Source organism: Sarcophilus harrisii, chromosome 4 (assembly GCF_902635505.1).
Source record: "Sarcophilus harrisii chromosome 4, mSarHar1.11, whole genome shotgun sequence".
Lineage (NCBI taxonomy): Eukaryota > Metazoa > Chordata > Mammalia > Dasyuromorphia > Dasyuridae > Sarcophilus > Sarcophilus harrisii.
This window is the reverse complement of record NC_045429.1, coordinates 108,315,683-108,327,251: the sequence shown is the minus strand read 5'-3', so window position 1 is coordinate 108,327,251 and position 11,569 is coordinate 108,315,683.

Below are 11,569 nucleotides of genomic sequence, written 5' to 3'. Positions count from 1 at the left end.
ACTAGTTACTGTAATAACTATGAAGCATACAAAAAGAAAAAGAGAGGGAAAAGAAGGAAGGAAGGAAGGAAAGAAAGAAGGAAGGAAAGAAGGAAGGAAGGAAGGAAGGAAGGAAGGAAGGAAGGAAGGAAGGAAGGAAGGAAAGAAAGAAGGAGAAAGAAGGGAAGGAAAGTAGGGAAGGAAGGAGGGAGGGAGGAAGAAAGGAAGAGAGGGAGGGAGAGAAGGAAGGAGGAAGGAGGGAGGAAAAAAGGAAGAGAGAAAGAAAAAAAAGAAAAGAAGAAGAAAGTCCCCTTTCTCAAGAAGGAATATGTATATACATAAACAAATACAAATTAAATATAAAATCTTCTTACAAAATAAAAACAATAACTAACTTTATAGATAGTATTTTAAGAGTTATGAAGTAGTTCAGTCATATTATATTTTGATTCTAACAGCAACTCTATGGGGTAGATATGGGTATTATACTTCTTTCATTATACCCTTTGATCCAGCAGTGTTACTACTGGGATTATATCCCAAAGAGATTATAAAGAAGGGAAAGGGACCTGTATGTGCACGAATGTTTGTGGCAGCCCTTTTTGTAGTGGCTAGAAACTGGAAACTGAATGGATGTCCATCAGTTGGAGAATGGCTGAATAAATTGTGGTATATGAAAATTATGGAATATTACTGTTCTGTAAGAAATGACCAACAGGATGATTTCAGAAAGGCCTGGAGAGACTTACACGAACTGATGCTAAGTGAAATGAGCAGGACCAGGAGATCATTATATACTTCAACAACAATACTAGATGATGACCAGTTCTGATGGATCAGGCCATCCTCAGCAACGAGATCAACCAAATCATTTCTAATGGAGCAGTAATGAACTGAACTAGCTATACCCAGAAAAAGAACTCTGGGAGATGACTAAAAACCATTACATTGAATTCCCAGTCCCTATATTTATGCACACCTGCATCTTTGATTTCCTTCACAAGCTAATTGTACAATAATTCAGAGTCTGATTCTTTTTGTACAGCAAAATAATGTTTTGGTCATGTATACTTATTGTGTATCTAAGTTATATTTTAATATATTTAACATCTACTGGTCATCCTGCCATTTAGGGGGAGGGGGTGGGGGGGGTAAGAGGTGAAAAATTGGAACAAGAGGTTTGGCAATTGTTAATGCTGTAAAGTTACCCATGTATATATCCTGTAAATTAAAGGCTATTAAATTTAAAAAAAAATACTTCTTTCATTAATGATTGCTAACTTAATTAATAAAATAATCACCCAGTAACTATATCTCTTGAATTTTTTACATGTCATACTATCTGAGCTTATCAGAGTTAATGAAGGGTATGGATAAGAACCTGTTAATGTCCCAGATTTGTGGGTGTGTACCAACTACACTTCCTATGAAGCTGCTCAGGGGCCCCAGCTAACAGTCACCTTTTGGAAAAGGCTTTTCTTTCTATCATTGTGCTTCAGCTGTGTTCTGAATTTTGACATGAAGGACTGGATGGAGGTTGGAAATATCACCTCATCGAAATGTGCAAAATGTTTGTGGCAGCTTTTTTTGTAGTGTCAAGAAACTGAAACTGAGTAGATGCCCATCAATTGGAGAATGGCTGAGTAAATTGTGGTACATGAATGTTATGAAATATTATTGTTCTATAAGAAACAATCAGCAGGATGATTTCAGAGAGTACTGGAGAGACTTAAAAAACTGATGCTAAATGAAGTAAGTAGAACCAGGAGATCATTGTACATGGCAACAAGAAGATTATAAGATAATCAATTCTGACTGACGTGGCTCTCTTCAACAGTGAGATAATTCAGACCAGTTCCAATGATCTTATGCTGAAGAGAACCATTTACACCCAGACAGAGATCTGTCAGGACTAAGTATGGGTCCCAACATGCCATTTTCACTTCTTTTGTTGTTATTGACTTGAATTTTATTTTCTTTCTCATTTTTTCTTTTTGATCTGATTTTTCTTGTGCAGCCTGATAACTGTAGTAAATATGTATGCCTGGATTGGATTTACATATATTTTACCATGTTTAATATATATTGGATTACTTGCCATCTAGAGAAGGGATTGGGGAAAGAGGGGAGAAATTAGAACACAAGGATTTGCAAGGGTCACTGATGAAAAATTACCCTTGCTATGTTTTGAAAATAAAAATCTTCAATAAAAAAGAAAATAGATGCAAAACAAACAAAAAAAATCCCACATATTATATATATACAACTGGGGCCTTGGGAGAATCTTCAAGTTCCTTTTTATTCTTTCCTTCAATGAAAAATAATAATTTCTGGGGGAAAGAAAATTTTTATTTATCTCTCCATCTCTACGCAAGCTTTAGCTGAACCACCTCAGGGAAGGCATAGGAAATTTCCTACTTTTAAAGAATTTACCCTGCTTTATCTCTTGGGAAAAAGGAACTTCACTGGAGTGACTGAACAAATAGATGATGGCCAAAACACCTTTCTTTTGGGAGAACTAAGGAAAGGTGGGTTCCAAATGCATCTTGTGTTTGAGAATGAGTGAAGAAACACCTTTTTCCATGTATCTAACATGAAATATGTATCTCCAACACAAGACATAGAAAAGAAAGGCCCAGGGAAAGTTAACCGCAAATTCAGGAAACTGGAGAAGATGCTATGTGGGGAGAGATTAGAAAGATAAAGTCTCCAATTTACAAAAATGAAATAAAATCAAGCTTTTAAAATTCATAATAAATTGATTATAAACTTCATCAAATCCCACAATCCTGCATCTGGGGGAGTGTTTAAATTTTAAAATTAGAATTTTAGGATCATAGTAAAGTTCAACTGAATCCAGCAGATAAAATAAGCAAAATCCAGCATCCTCTGAGATAATACAGGCTGAAAAATATAAACAAATGTCTAAAAGGGCCTACGTAACTTGGTAAAAGTTAGCTCCATGAAACTGTTGCAAATAAGGGATGTCTAGAACATCTCCGTGGGGGTCACTGTCCAAAACATAATGACAAGCTAAATGAATCATCTAATTCAGTATGACATTTCTGTTGTGATGTGTCCATGATAATTTCTAGAAAATGAAATGGGGAGAAAGTGCTTTTCTGACAACCTCAGGAAGAGAAGAAATATTTGGATTTTAGAAATTTCCCCCTGACAAAGGCTACACTCAGACTGAGATACAATGGAAAGGGTAATTACCTTTTTCACTGAGTGTTGTCATTTAGGAATAGGTCAAGGGGGAGCTTAATAATGGTACTCTCAGTTGGAAGTCCAGTTTGCCTATTTTGGGGTCAAATTTCATTAATGTCCACGCTCCTTAACAGTTTGATTGTGTCACACTCATTCTGTAGTTTCTTCCCATAGTCCAAAGGTGGAGATAATCAGGTTTCTAATGTAGCTTTATGACTTTCTCCAGCTCAGTTGGAATCTTCCCTTCTTCAGCCAACTGCTGTCTTTGACTCCTAAACCACTGTGTTGCTTTTCCCCCCTTGGGTGACAGACATGCTGCTCCCACTGTGAGGTGAGTGTTAAACTGCCTGTTGCCCTCTTTAGAAACTGATTTCACTAAGAAGAAAGGTGTTGTTTCTAGGTGCTGGTTCTCTCTATTTTCCCAAATGACTGATTCCTCGGCTTCCTTCCCAAACTCCACTCATCTTTCCTTTTCTAAGGGCTATCCCTGCAACAATTCATGAGAAAACAGGAGAGGACGAAAAGCGAAGGTCTCAGTGGAATCCTCAAACTGAGAAAAACCAGTCCTTTTAGAAACCAGCCTCATATTTCTTTTACACTTTTACAGGCTTTAGAAATTCATTTCTAATTTGTTTTTGCCACAGAAACAACTGCCCAGGTATTAGGTTCCTGTAGTAGAGAGAAACAATCAGAGCTGTTGTCTGAATTCTTTTCTACATCAAAGTGGAAGATCAGCCAAAGGGCTTTTCCTTTGGCATTTTAACTTTCAGTGGATCTAAGAAACTACATCTATCCAGGGTATCAGGATATCATTTCTCTTTCAAGGGGAAATGCAAAGATGACCTATTCATACAATAGGAATAACCAGACTGAGATACAATGGAAAGGGTAACCACCTTCTTTGCTGAGTATTGTCCTCTAGGAATAAGACAAGAGATGCTTCGTGTACTTTCAATCAGAAGTCTAGTTTTGGGGTCGGGCCTCAAGAATGGCTGTGGATCTAAGAATTCTGATTATCTCAGGCCCATTCTCCAATTCCTTCCCACTATTCAAATGTGAAGACCATCAGGACTCTACCCTGACAGGCTTCCTTTTCTCCTAAAAATAAATAGCCTTTGTGTCAATCCCAAATGAGCCAATTCAGAAACACATGAAAACTCAAAATAGGTCATTTGAAGGAAGGATCCCAGACATACTATACAAAGGGAATTTCTTAGAGCAGAGGACTTGAACAAGTGTACTGACTCTAAAACTAGAGTTTTCTGTAATCTGAGGAAGGAAGGCAATCATATCATGGGCATCTGGAAAGTCCCTCATGTGGGTAATTATATGTATGTCATCAAGTTCCAGTGAGAGTAACAGCTGATAAGAAAATGGTTCCCGGCTGCACTATCAATAAGATAGCCTTTTTTATGCTGAGTGTCCACATCCTCCACCTGTCTACAGAGGAAGCTGGCTAGTTGCAGTGACTGTGATTACAGAATGGCTCCTGCTACACGAGAAAATATTTGTTTACTTCCTATTGGATTTCAGCATCTCAGAGCTGCAGGGGATTTCTCTGTTGTCAGCCATGACAAATTTAGGTTACTGTTCTGATTGGAGATATCATCATTAGGGCTCAAATGGTGGCAGAATGAACCCCAGCCCAGGATGGATAGTGTTGGAAAACTAACAAGGCTGAGAAAAGACTGGGATTTATATATGGGACAGAGGGTCAGTCCTTCTAGGTATAGGCATGTGGGTGACCATGAGAACATTCTGCAAGGGAGTCAATTTATTATGTTCCAGGAACAGTTCAGATAGAAAGGCTCAAGGAACTCATGTAGAAGAGACAATAAGCAAGCAAATATGTACAAATAAGATATAAACAGGTTAAAAAGAAAATAATTGACAAAAAGAAGTCACTAGGAATATGGAAATATGTTTAAAAGAATTGTACATGTTTAACCTATATCAGATTGCTGTCTTCAGGAGGGAGAAACATTTGGAACACAAAATCTTACAAAAAACAAACATTGAAAACTATATTTATGTGTATTTGGAAAATAAAATACTATTGAAATTTTTTTAATCACTAGAATTAAGGAGGGTTGGAGAAGCCTTTCTGTAAAAGGTGGGATTGAAGTTGGGACTTAAAGGAAACCAGGAAGATCAGTGGTTGGAGTGGAGGAGACAGAACAATCCAGGTATGGGGGATAGCCAAAGAGAATGCCTGGGGCAGAGAGATGGAGTATCTTGTTCATTCAACTATAAAGAGGTCAGTGTTAGCAGAAGAGCAGCTGGTAGGGAAGAAACTGTAAGAAGATTGGAGAGGGGGTACGTGGGGCAGGTTATAAAGGACTTTGAATGTCAGAGAATTTTGTATTTGATGGTGAAGGTGACAGGAAATCAGCAGAGTTTATCAAGTAAGAGGGTGACATGGTCAGACTTGAGTTTTAGGAAAATCACTTGGGTGTCAGAATGGAACTGGAGTGGAGTGGGGAGAGACCCCAGGCAGGTAGACCCACCAGCGACCTACTGCAGTAGTTCCTGTGAGAAGTGATAAAGGTTTGCACTACAGGGGTGATAGTCTCAAGGGAGAGAAGAGATATTGCAGGTTTTTGGCAAGAGCTTGGATATATGGAGTGGGAGGGAGAAGTTCATAAGTGGCCTGTAAGGAGTGTTAGTTAAATGTCTAAAGTCCCAGATGTAAGCTATTTCTCTAATTTGAGACAGGGAAGGCAATTAACTGAGACACAAGCAGAAAAGTAGGGGAAATCTTTCAATTTGATTAAATTCATTAAATTTATTCAGTGTGTATGAAGACTTGGAACAATTGTAGGCATTAGGGATTTAAAAATAGAAATGAAACAGTTCCTGCCTTTCAAAGAACTTACATCCTATAAGAACAAAGCAATGTGGGTACAGATAAATAAATAATAATGTATATGCAGCAAGCATGTGAAAGGTTTTCATCACAATTGGATTTTCTTCTCTACTTGCTACTTGATTTTCTTCTCTCTCCCAAAGAGCTGACTTCTTTGCTGACTCTTTGATGTGATGAGTTTACTAATTTGGGAGCTTTTGGAGACTTCTCACCAAGCGGGGACAAAGAGTTTAATGGCTTGTGATAGACATGAATGAACTTGCATCTACTGTCACCCATGAGTCCTAAGAAGGCAGTTCCCAGATCTTAAGTTGCAAAATTCAGCCTTCCACAGCCAGAGGAGTCATTTCCTGGATGATCAGTGCTAGCTAGAGTTTAAGACTAACTATTAGCACTTTAAAGTTCATAAAGCATTTTACATATGTCGACTGGTTTGAGCCTCACAATAATCCTGTGATGTGGGTGCTTTTATTCTCATTTTACAGATGGAGAAATGAGGCAGAGAGCTTAAAAGTGACTTATTTAAGATCATACAGCTAGTTAGTATCTCCGGGAAAGGGAATTAACATTTATATATTGACTATTATGTACCAGATGCTTTGCTAAGCAATTTTTACGAATATTATCTCATTTTATTCTCATAACAACTCTGGTTCTATTATTATCCCCATTTTACAATTAAGGAAATTGAGATTTAGATGCACAGGGTCACATAGCTAGTGTCTGAAGCTAAATTTGAAATCAGGTTTTATTCACTTTAAGCCCTCTCTCCAGTGCCAGCTGGTTACTAGCTCAGATTCTTTAGTAGTTACAAGTTCAACAGTTAGAGATTCCAAACTTCTAAAGAGAAAATGGGGAGAAAGGCAAATTTCTCGGGAATAACACCAGACTATTGGAGGGAGAAAAATATAGAAGAGGATGATTCTCATGTCTCCCAGAGATAGAAGAGCACTAAGGAACCAAATCTCAATATTAGAGAACAAAAAACCTGGGATTTGCTTCCCTTTATTAATATGTCATTTGGAGAGTATAAGTCTGATGCAAAGTGGAGGATTCTTCTCTATACTAACCTTAAGTTAGTTTTCTTTCCAATGTATAAGTCCTTAGGGCAGTATTGAAATGGATGTTGATTGGACATTTTAGTGAAATGCAGAGAATATTGGGATATTGCTGGTCTAGTAGCTCTAACTCAGTCTCCCTTCTAAAAGATGCCGAAGTACAATACAATGACTCGGAAGGACTGTTTAGGCTTCTGTGGCCTGGGGTTAGGGGAAAAGAGAGACATCAAGGGGGGGACAGAAATGGGGCTTCTCAAAGAGGAAAAAGAATTGTATTAATTGTTTATGGGTTATCCTGAGTCTATTATGTTTTCTGTGTTTCCTGTTGGGGAGGGGGAGAGAAATAAACACTGCCACATACCTGATAATTGTGAGTAATTTTGCTTCCTGCCACTATTTTATCTACTTTTGACCAAATTCTCCAAATCCTGCTCTGGGATCATGTTCTCTTAAACAGTGAGAATTCACTGTATCTAGCTGTCCCAGGACAAATCTAATGTACTTGGTATTTATTTATTTTTTATTTTTCTGTATTTATCATGTAAATACCTCTTTTCAGTACTACTTACTCCCTTCTTACTTCTTGCTCTGAGAACAAAAGAAAAGGAAGGGAACAAATACTTATTATATGCCAGGTGCTTTACAAATATTATTTCAGATTATTTTCACGACAACCCTGTGAGATAAATACTATAATTGTCCTCATTTTGCAGGTAAAGAAACTGAGGTACACAGGTTAAGCGTCTTGCATAGGTCAAACAGCTAATAAGTGTCTGAGATTGAATTTGAGTCGTTTTCCTGAATTCTGGGTCCATCTCTTTATCCACTGTACCACCTAACTGCTTGAATAGTAATTATTTTAATAGCTTTTCCCAAATACATGCAAAGTTAGTTTTCAAAACTCACCTTTGCAAAATCTAATGTTCCAAATTTTTCTCTCTCCCTTTCTCCTCTCCCCGCAAGACTTTTGAGTATATTCTCATACTATTTTTCATGCTGTAAGAAAAAAAAAATCAGATCAAAGTGAGAAATAAAAAAATAAGCAAGCAAACAACAACAAAAGGTGAAAACACTATGCTGTGATCCATGTTAGGGCTGCATAATCTTCTCTCTGGATGCCAATGGCTTTTTCCATCCCAAGTCTATGGAATCACCTCATTGTTGAAAAGAATCAAGAATATCACAGTTGATGATCACATAATCTTGTTACTGTATACAATGTTCTCCTGGTTCTGCTCACTTCACTTAGCCCCTGTTCATGTAAGTCTTTACAGGCTTTTCTGAAATCAGCCTGCTCTTCATTTCTTACAGAACAATAATATTCCATTGAATAGTAATTAAATGAATGCTACCAGCAGAACTGCTTTGTATTTGTATTCCCAGCACTCAGCCAGCTCTACCTGACATAATGAGAGCTTAAGAAATGTGTGTGTTTTTAAATTCATTCATTTCAGTGCTGACACAGGATCTCAGGATGCCTTTAACTGTTTTTTGGAATATTGTGGATCTTAGGAGATCTAAGAACAGTGATGTTCAATTCAGATAAAAATGGATTCATTAAACTATATATAAGAATCCCTGCAGGGCAGCATATCAATATAGAAAACCACATGTTAACATTATCTATGTCCTATTGCATTTTAATATATTTTGTTATTTTTGTTAACTTCCCAATTATATTTTAATCTGCTTTGTGCTGTACTCTGGAGTGTTACCAGCTGTGTTTGATACCTCTGATCTAGACAGAGGTTATATTTAGACCATATTTTGGGATTTTCAAGGGGTTTTAGGTGGAAGTAAATGAATTAAAGAGATGATTTTAGGGAGTTTTTTGAGCTTGGTCAGTGTGGAGCTAGTGTTTGTGGCTCTGGATTCAGGTTACAAATGCAAGGAATTTCTAGGGAGGAAGTAAGTTGACTATCAATTAGAGGTATCAGAGAAGTTCTTATATAGGAGATGGCACTTGAGCTAAGAGCATAAAAAGAATTAAGAGGCAGAAGTGGGGAGACAGAGAATTCCAGGAATGGGAATAATGCAATAGAAATAGAAAAGAGATGTTCACAGACCTTATGGAAAGGCATGGAGACAAGAGATGGAATGTTCCAAGTAGGCAAATTTGGCTTAAACAAATATGGAGTAGGAGGAGCAGGTATTGGGGATCTAATTATGGGGTTCAGGGATAATAGGAAATCCAATTTCTGGCAGGTAAAAATATCCAGCTATTTTACCTCTCATTTCACATTCATTTTTGGTTGTTAGAAGAACTTTTTTTTAATCTTTATTTATTTATTTTTGCTCAGTAGAGCAAAGCTGAGCAGGAATTAAAGATGGCTACCCCATTCCCTTCCTCAAAATGAAGGCTCTGAGAGGAACTTAACAAGGGCAGAAGGAGACTGACACAATGGGAGGAGATTTTAGAATGAGAAGGTCAGAGGGATCAATGGATGTTCCAGGTTGAGGAGTCCATAAACACTAGGGAAGGCAGCTGAGACATGGTGGTAAAGTTGGAAAAGTCAGAAGCAAAAGTGGCAGGGCACTGGGGAATGGAATGAATATTAAAGAGAGAATAGAATGGATGGAAGTTTGTGGACCTCCTCATTTGCCTGTACCCATTCGTGTGTCTGACTTGTTCTAACACATTTGTATAGATGATTAATTAGCATTAATGATATCAAGCAACTTAGAAATAATTTAAATAATCATGTTGGGGTGAGAGCTACCTCAAATATGTTGGGACTCAAAGGGATCCCCCAAATGTTGGGGCTCCAGACCAGTGTTGCTATGTGTCTCAAAAGAATTTGCAGACTCAGACTCATCTCCTAGTCAAGAGGAAAAGTTTAATATAGTTGTGACACTGATTAGAGCAGGCTAAATTTCAAAAGAGGGAGATAGGAAGTGGGGAGAAAGCAGGTATTTTTAAAGGAAAAAGTGAGAGAAACCAGGTGCTTCATGTCATTAATACATTCATTTTATGGCTTAGAGGTGGAGTTGAGGAGTGGTCAGGTTTTTATTTTGTGAGCTCAAAGGGCTTGGGGGGAAGCATTTCAGAAATGTGTTTTTAGGCCTGAAATGTCACTAGATTAAATGGCAGGAATCCTGTACTTTGCCTGTGTTAACTTTAGGTTCTTCATTATTGATGCTCATAAGTGCCAAATATCCTGTTATTGATGGCCAGTAGGCTGTTATCTGATGACCAGCAATCTTTTAGACTCAGCCGTCTGATTGTACAAGGCAAACTAAGGCAAGATAGCCTAAGGAGAGAAATAAATTATTCCTAAATTAAGATATCCTAGAATCCGTACTCCATCATTCCCAAGACCAGATAGCCTGGAGTTTATCACTACATTATTCCTAAGGGCTATACGATATTAATAAGAATAATTATAATAGCCTTTTAAAAATTCAATTCGATTTTGTTTTTAGTTCTGATTTCCTTTCCCTCATTCATTACTCTCTCCCACCCATGGACAAAGCAATAAAAACAAAATACATTACAAATATGTAGTCATTCAAAACAAATAAAAGAAAGATAGAGAGACAGAAATAAAGAGAGATAAAGAGATAGAGACAGAGGCAGACAGAGAGACAAAGAGAAAGAGACGGAGAGGAAGAGAGACAGAACCAGAGGGGGGAGAGAGGAAAATATGCTTCTATCTTCACTATGTCTATTAGTTCTCATTTGAGGTAGATAGCATATTTTGTCATGAGTCCTTTGGAATTGTGGTTGGTCATTATGTTAAAGATACATCATTCTTAAATTCAAGATAAGAGTTGTAAATAGGTCTACGGATTTTCATGATCATAGAGCCAGAGAGGAATTTGAAAGGTCATACATACATTGTCATGTCTTCAGAAAAGATTATTTCTAAATCTTCTCATTTACATAGAGTCTTTTGTGTTCCTAAGAAATCTGGCCTATTGCTTAACAACTGCATTCTACCAAATCTGTGATCTCTTCAACTGGAATTCCTGGTAAAGAAATTCCTCTACAAATGCAGATAGATCATCATCTTTTCTGCAACTAATAATTTTTTAAAGTTGCCAGGACGTTAGGAGTAGTTTGCCTAGTTTCCCTTTAAGGGGACTGGGAGTTGGTTCTCAAGAACATCATGGTTTGGCTTCCTGACTGATTGAGGTTAAAAGACTCAGCCTGGAGGAGAAGGGAATTGTTGTTATTTTGGGAATTCCTAGTACCCTGACAGAAGATCTATCCTTCATATTATTGCAGATTGCTATGTAATAATGAATTCAAAATGAAGTAGCTTTATTTTAATTTAACTAGGAAACTATGTAATTTTTTTGTCTTATAATATTATTCTAAGTTTTAACTGAATTTTTTGTTTTAGGAGTGTTTCATTACATTCTGATCCTGAGCTTGAAGGTATACTCCAGAACACAAGGACTCTGAGAGAGACTGACAGTTTAAAAGATTTTATTAATATACTATATATTTCAT